A 5,911-nucleotide genomic window follows, 5' to 3' on the forward strand; every position below is an offset into this window, starting at 1 on the left:
ACAAAAGTCCAAGCTCTTTGGGTGTACCCCAAGGTCCGACGTCCCGAAACTCTGGTCATTGCCCGGAGGCACCGGCATTGACCCCTAAACCCCAAAGTCAATTAGGCCCTCGGTAAAGGGCAAACTTCCGGTAGCAAGGTCCCAACCGGGTTAAGACCCCATATTCATGGTCAGGGTCCAGGCGCCCCCAAGGAGTTCCAAGGGAAACCCTGTTTTCCATGGTTTTGACATGCTACTTTGGGGTTTCCAGGCCCCAGACCCCCTGGACTTTTGGTATTGGGCCCCAAAAACCCATCATTTAAAATATGTCCCCAGTCCCCCTTTCTGGGGGGAAAGGCGCCCCAACCTGAAGAACCAGAGTGAAAACGACAGAGTCAGAAAATGTTGAAAATCAGACTGGTCAAAATTTCCGAAATAGACAGGTCGAAACTTGGAAAATAGTTGAGTTATTGGGGTACAAAGGGAAAAGAAGAAAGTCTCCTTGGCGAATGTGTAGAGGCTCCAGTGCCAATTTATAAGGGGTGACCAAACCCCTCGCGAATCAAAAAACCCGTTTTCAAAATTTGAAGCGGGGGTTTCAAAAAAAGGCGGCCGAATTTAAAGTGCACTTCAGGGGCCGAGTTCGGTGATGCCCCGAGACCCTTTTGGGGCGTTTGGAAAAGGCGTTTGAAGCGAAAGTTTGAATCCGACCGAGTGCTTTCTGGAGAGGGATCCCCGGACCCCGCCGAAAGCTCCAAGACGAACCTTTAATTCGGCAATGCGTGGGGTGGTGCCGGATTTCGATATTTTGGGCGGATTAAAATCTCGAAAATACCTCCGCGGCGGAGGGGCATTTTGGGGTTTGAGTCCGAACGCCGGAACACTTTCCGGGCCACGGCGGTCAGGAGCTGTGAAAACCCAGCCGAATTAAAGCATCCACGGCTCTATAATTCGGCATTTAAGTTGGGTCCGGGTTCGACCACTTTGGGCGGATTGAAGTCCAAACCCTGGGCGGACAACTTCCGAGAAAAAGGGTTTAACGCCCGGGGGCCGGGGTCCTTCCTCCAGCCGAATTAAAGGCCATCCGGCTCTATAATTCGGGGTCCGTTTTGGCGTCCGATTCGACCACTTTGGGCGGATTGAAGGCAAAGGACCCCGGTTTGAAACTTCCGAGAAAAATGGAAGGGCCTTGAGTCCAGCCGAATCCACTCTATAATTCGGCTATTGCCAAGTCTGGGTCCGATTTCGACCACTTTGGCGGATTGAAAAATCGAAATCTCCTGGGGTCTACAATGTGAGGAAAAAGTCTAAGGACGAGTGCTGACTGGAATGGCCACCCCAAAGATGGAGCCATTCACCCCCTCAAATCTTCCAGTCTGGGAAAAAGTGACAGAGTGCTGACTGGGGGTGGCCACCAGATGGAGCACTTCACACCTCTATCTTCCAGTCTGAAAAAGTGGACCCGATGGGGTGCTGATGGAAGGGGGCCCCCAGATGGAGCACTCCACACCCCTATCTTCCAGTCTGAAAAAGTGACAGAGTGCTGACTGGAGGTGGCCACCAGATGGAGCACTTCACACCTCTATCTTCCAGTCTGAAAAAGTGACAGAGTGCTGACTTGGATGGTCCACCAGATGGAGCACTCACCTCCCTATCTTCCAGTCTGAAAAAGTGACAGAGTGCTGACTGGAGGTGGCCACCAGATGGAGGCATTCCCTCATCTTGTCTGAAAGGACAAATGCTGACTGAGGTGGACCAATACACTTCACACCTCCTTTTCCATTGAAAAGTAAAATTGCAGAGGGCTGAAAATGGAGGGGGCCAAAACAGTCTTCAATGACGTCTATTTTGCTGTTGAAAAAGAAAGTTTAACTTTTCCCATTTAATAAAAGGGCCTGAAACCGGAGGAAATCAGCAGAATTGTGGTGATAAGGAAAAAAGAAATCTCCAAACGAATTTTGAACCCAGTTTTGAAAGGGTACCCAAAATTGAGAAAGGAAACCCTTTTGAAAAATCAGTTTGGGGTTTGAAAAAGGGAAAAAAGGCTCTTGGAATGGTCAAAACGCGTTTTTTCTGGAGCTTTTTTAAAGTCAGAATTACCAGTGCTGAGTTGGTCCAGCCCCGAGTCACATGATTTTCGGTCCGGTCGAGAGAGACCGCGGGCACCTGTGGGTCAGACCGTGCGGTTTGATGGAGGCTCCTCTGATTGTATAAGTCTTCTGTGTCCTCCATCAGACCGACCGTAAACGTGACCTCAGAGGGGCCCTCGTCGCCGGGCCCAGGCTCGCACTGGCGGTGGTTCCCTGCGCCAGAGGTTCGACTCCAGCCCGAGGGTCATCACCGCGGTGTCCCTCCCGTAACCATTGTATGGTGACCGAGACGCCTGCCTATCCAGTGCTTGTCCTCCAATCACCCAATCGACCTGAGCCGGGCCACTCTACAGCTGGCAGAGGTGCGCCTGCTTGATGGGCCCCCGGAAACACATTGCTCTCTCGAACCTCACTGCATTGTACCAAAACCAATGCCCTCACACGCTGAGTCATACCGGGTCTCCGAACTCGGTGGCGGGCTGGCCCCAAACAACACCCCGGTGCAGCGGTTGACGGCGATTCGCCCAGCCGGTGACTGAGGGCTACCTGTTGACCGCCAGTAGTATGCTTGCCCCATTGCCGCGCAAGTCTGGCACACGGCTGGTACAGAAACTGCGAATGGCCCACAATCAGTTATGGTTCCTTTGATCGCCCAACGCTATTTGACAACTGTGGTACTCTAGACACACATGCAACGAGCGCTGATCTCGGGATGCGGCCAGACGACCCAAACCCATGCGGGTGGCCTCGGGCGCCCGACGCTTTGTGACCCCAGGCACCTCGAGCCGATCGCTGGCCCTCGGCGGCGACGTGTTTATCCCGAATGTCTGCCCTATCAACTGGCTGGTATTTTCAGCCTACCATGGTGACCACGGCACGGGAATCAGGGTTCGATTCCGGAGAGGAGCCTGAGAACGGGCACACATCTGGGCGCGGCAGGCGCAAGAATTACCTATCTCGACTCGGGAGGTAGTGACTAGGTCAATAACACAGGACTCTTCGAGGCCCTGTAATTGGAATGAGTACACTTAAATCCTTTAAAGAGGATCCATTGAGGGCAAGTCTGGTGCCAGCAGCCCGTAATTCCAGCTCCAATAGCGTATTTTTGTTGCTGCAGTTAAAAAACTCGAGTTGGATCTCGATCGAGCTGACGGTCCGCCGTGAGGCGAGTCACCGCCCGTCCCAGCCCCTGCCTCTCGGCGCCCCCGATGCTCTTAACTGAGTGTCCTGCGGGTCGGCGTCTTTGAAAAAAATTTGAGTGTTCAAAGCAGGCCTCGCCTGAATACTGCAGCTAGGAATAATGGAATAGGACTCGTTCTATTTTGTGGGTTTTCTTCATGAACTGGGGCCATGATTGAAAGGGACGGCCGGGACATTCAGACATGTGCGCAGAGGTGAAATTTTGACCGGCGCAAGACGGACGAGCAAAGCATTTGTCAAGAATTTTCATTAATCAAGAACGAAAGTCGGAGGTTCGACGATCAGATACCGTCGAGCCGACCTAAACGATGCAACTAGCGATCCCGGGGGTTATTCCATGACCCGGGCAGCTAAACCAAAGTCTTTGGGTTCCGGGAGTATGGTTGCAAAGCTGAAACTTAAAGGAATTCAAGGGCCCCCAGGAGTAGCCTGCGCTTAATTGACTCAACAGGAAACTAGGACACGGAAAGGATTGACAGATTGACAGCTCTTTCTCGATTCTGTGGGTGGTGGTGCATGGCTCTTAGTTGGTGGAGCGATTTGTCTGGAATTCCGAACAACGGACCCGGCATCTAACTAGTTGGCCCCTGTGGGGCGAACTTCAGAGGGACAAGTGGCGTTCAGTCACACGAGATTGAGCAATAACAGGTCTGTGATGTTAGATGTCCGGGGCGCAGCGCGCCACACGAGTGGATCGCGTTGTCTACCTTCGCCGAGAGGTGTGGGTAACCCAATGAACCCTCTGATAGGGTTGGGATTGCAATTATTTCCATGAACGAGGAATTCCCAAAGGCGGGTATAAGCTGCTTTTTAAAATTTCCCTTTTTCACCCGCCCCGGACACCCATTGGATGGTTTGGAGGTCCCCGGGTGGGGGTGGCCCCCTGGTGGAGGCGAAACCAAAAACTTGATATTGGGATGCAAAATTTCCTTTGAAGGGAATTGGGAAGGGGGGGTTGGGGAAAAAAAGTCTGGGGTCCCCCCCCGGAACCCCGGGTGGAGGTTTTGGGGCCCTGGTGGCCCCCCCCGGGGGGCCCCAAAACACCTGGCTTGGATTTTTTCCCCGGGAGGTAAAAACCGATTTTTGGGGAAAAGTGTAACAGGTTTCCGTGGGTGCCTGCAAGGTATTAAAAGAAGAAACCAACCGGGTCCTGCTAATTTTTCCGGCGGGGGGCTGCCCCTGTCCCGGGCCCCGGGGGACTGCCGGGCCCTTTGGGCAGTCCCCCCGGCCCCCGGGCCCCTCCCAACGGGTGGAGCCCAAAACACAAATCGAACGAGTTTCCCCAAAAGGTGTTGAACGAAACACCCATTTATGCCTGGTCCTACGCCCCCCAGGGGGGAGAAAAAATTTTGTCCCGCCTGAAAAAATCATATGCTTGTCTCACAGAACGCCGAGGCGGGTGGGCCTGCCCTCGGGCAGCGGTGTGCTTGCCAAGGTGACACATTTATTGAACGAAGAGGCCCTAAGTCCCCGCGGTGGAGACTAAAAAACCACCGAACCTGATTAAAACGGGCGCGACGCGGTCGGCCCTCGACCGCTGTCCTCCGTCACCGACCGGGCGGGTGAGCCACGGGTATTTTAAACCCCGCCTGACAAAATGAACGAGACTTTCGTAATAAGGTGTTGAATGTATTACGATAAACACCCATTTATGCCTGGTCCTACTTCCTCACGGGTGATAAACAAACCCATCGGTATTTGTCCCGCTCTGACAAAAGTCAATTCGAACGAGACGAACCCAATGGCAAGTGTTGAACTGTTGAAACTAGAAACACCCATTTATGCCTTAGGCGCCCCGGGTGGAGTACAAAACCCACGGTATTTAGTCCTGCCTGACAAAATCATATGCTTGTTCACAGAACGCCGGGTTAAGGCGGGTGTCGCTGCTCGCCCTCGGCAGCGGTGGTGCTCACCAAGGTGATGAATTTATTAACCATCTCTAACCTAGATCAAGTCTTAGACTCTGTCAGCCTGGTCCTAGGGCACCTCCCAGGGTGGAGAAACCCACTCAACCTGATTCTAAAACTGCGCGACGTGTCGCCACCTTGGCCGGGCTGACCTCCGTCGCGCCTCCGGTACCCACCCCAACCCAACACCGCCTCCGGGCGGCTGTTGTGGGTGGAGTGTCCGCCGGTATTTGTCCCGCCTGACAAAATCATATGCTTGTCTCACAGAACGCCAAGCTTTCCGGAAACAAAATAAAAAGAGAAATACAACTCTTAGCGGTGGATCACTCGGCTCGTGCGTCGATGAAGAACGCAGCTAGCTGCGAGAACTAATGTGAATTGCAGGACACATTGATCATCGACACTTCGAACGCACCTTGCGGCCCCGGGTTCCTCCCGGGGCTACGCCTGTCTGAGGGTCGTTTTGCAATCAATCGGAGAAGTTGCTTCCTCCGCGGCTGGAGCGCCGCAGGCACTCGCTGCCTTCGTGCCCCCCCAAAGTCAGACCATCGTGAATGCCCGGTGCGGCTCAGACCTGTCGGTCCCGCCTCTGGCCGTGAACCTCCTCTCGCCCCCTGCTTGTCACCGCCCCTTGCTGGGGAGCGAGGGCGGGCGCGCCTCTGTGCCCGCTCAGGCGGCGCGGCTGCCGTGGACTCACCGCTCCTGTGCTGCCCGCCAAGCGTCCGAGTTCATGGG

The 5,911-nt window shown here is 54.2% G+C and overlaps 1 non-coding gene across 1 annotated transcript; it reads left to right on the plus strand.

Moving 5' to 3' along the window:
* Positions 1-5,483: 5,483 nt before the first annotated feature.
* On the plus strand, positions 5,484-5,637 carry LOC130211414 (5.8S ribosomal RNA). The gene has a single exon (XR_008835050.1). It is a non-coding gene; the product is annotated as a 5.8S ribosomal RNA (ribosomal RNA).
* The last annotated feature ends 274 nt before the right edge of the window (positions 5,638-5,911 follow it).

Source organism: Pseudoliparis swirei, chromosome 20 (assembly GCF_029220125.1).
Source record: "Pseudoliparis swirei isolate HS2019 ecotype Mariana Trench chromosome 20, NWPU_hadal_v1, whole genome shotgun sequence".
NCBI lineage: Eukaryota > Metazoa > Chordata > Actinopteri > Perciformes > Liparidae > Pseudoliparis > Pseudoliparis swirei.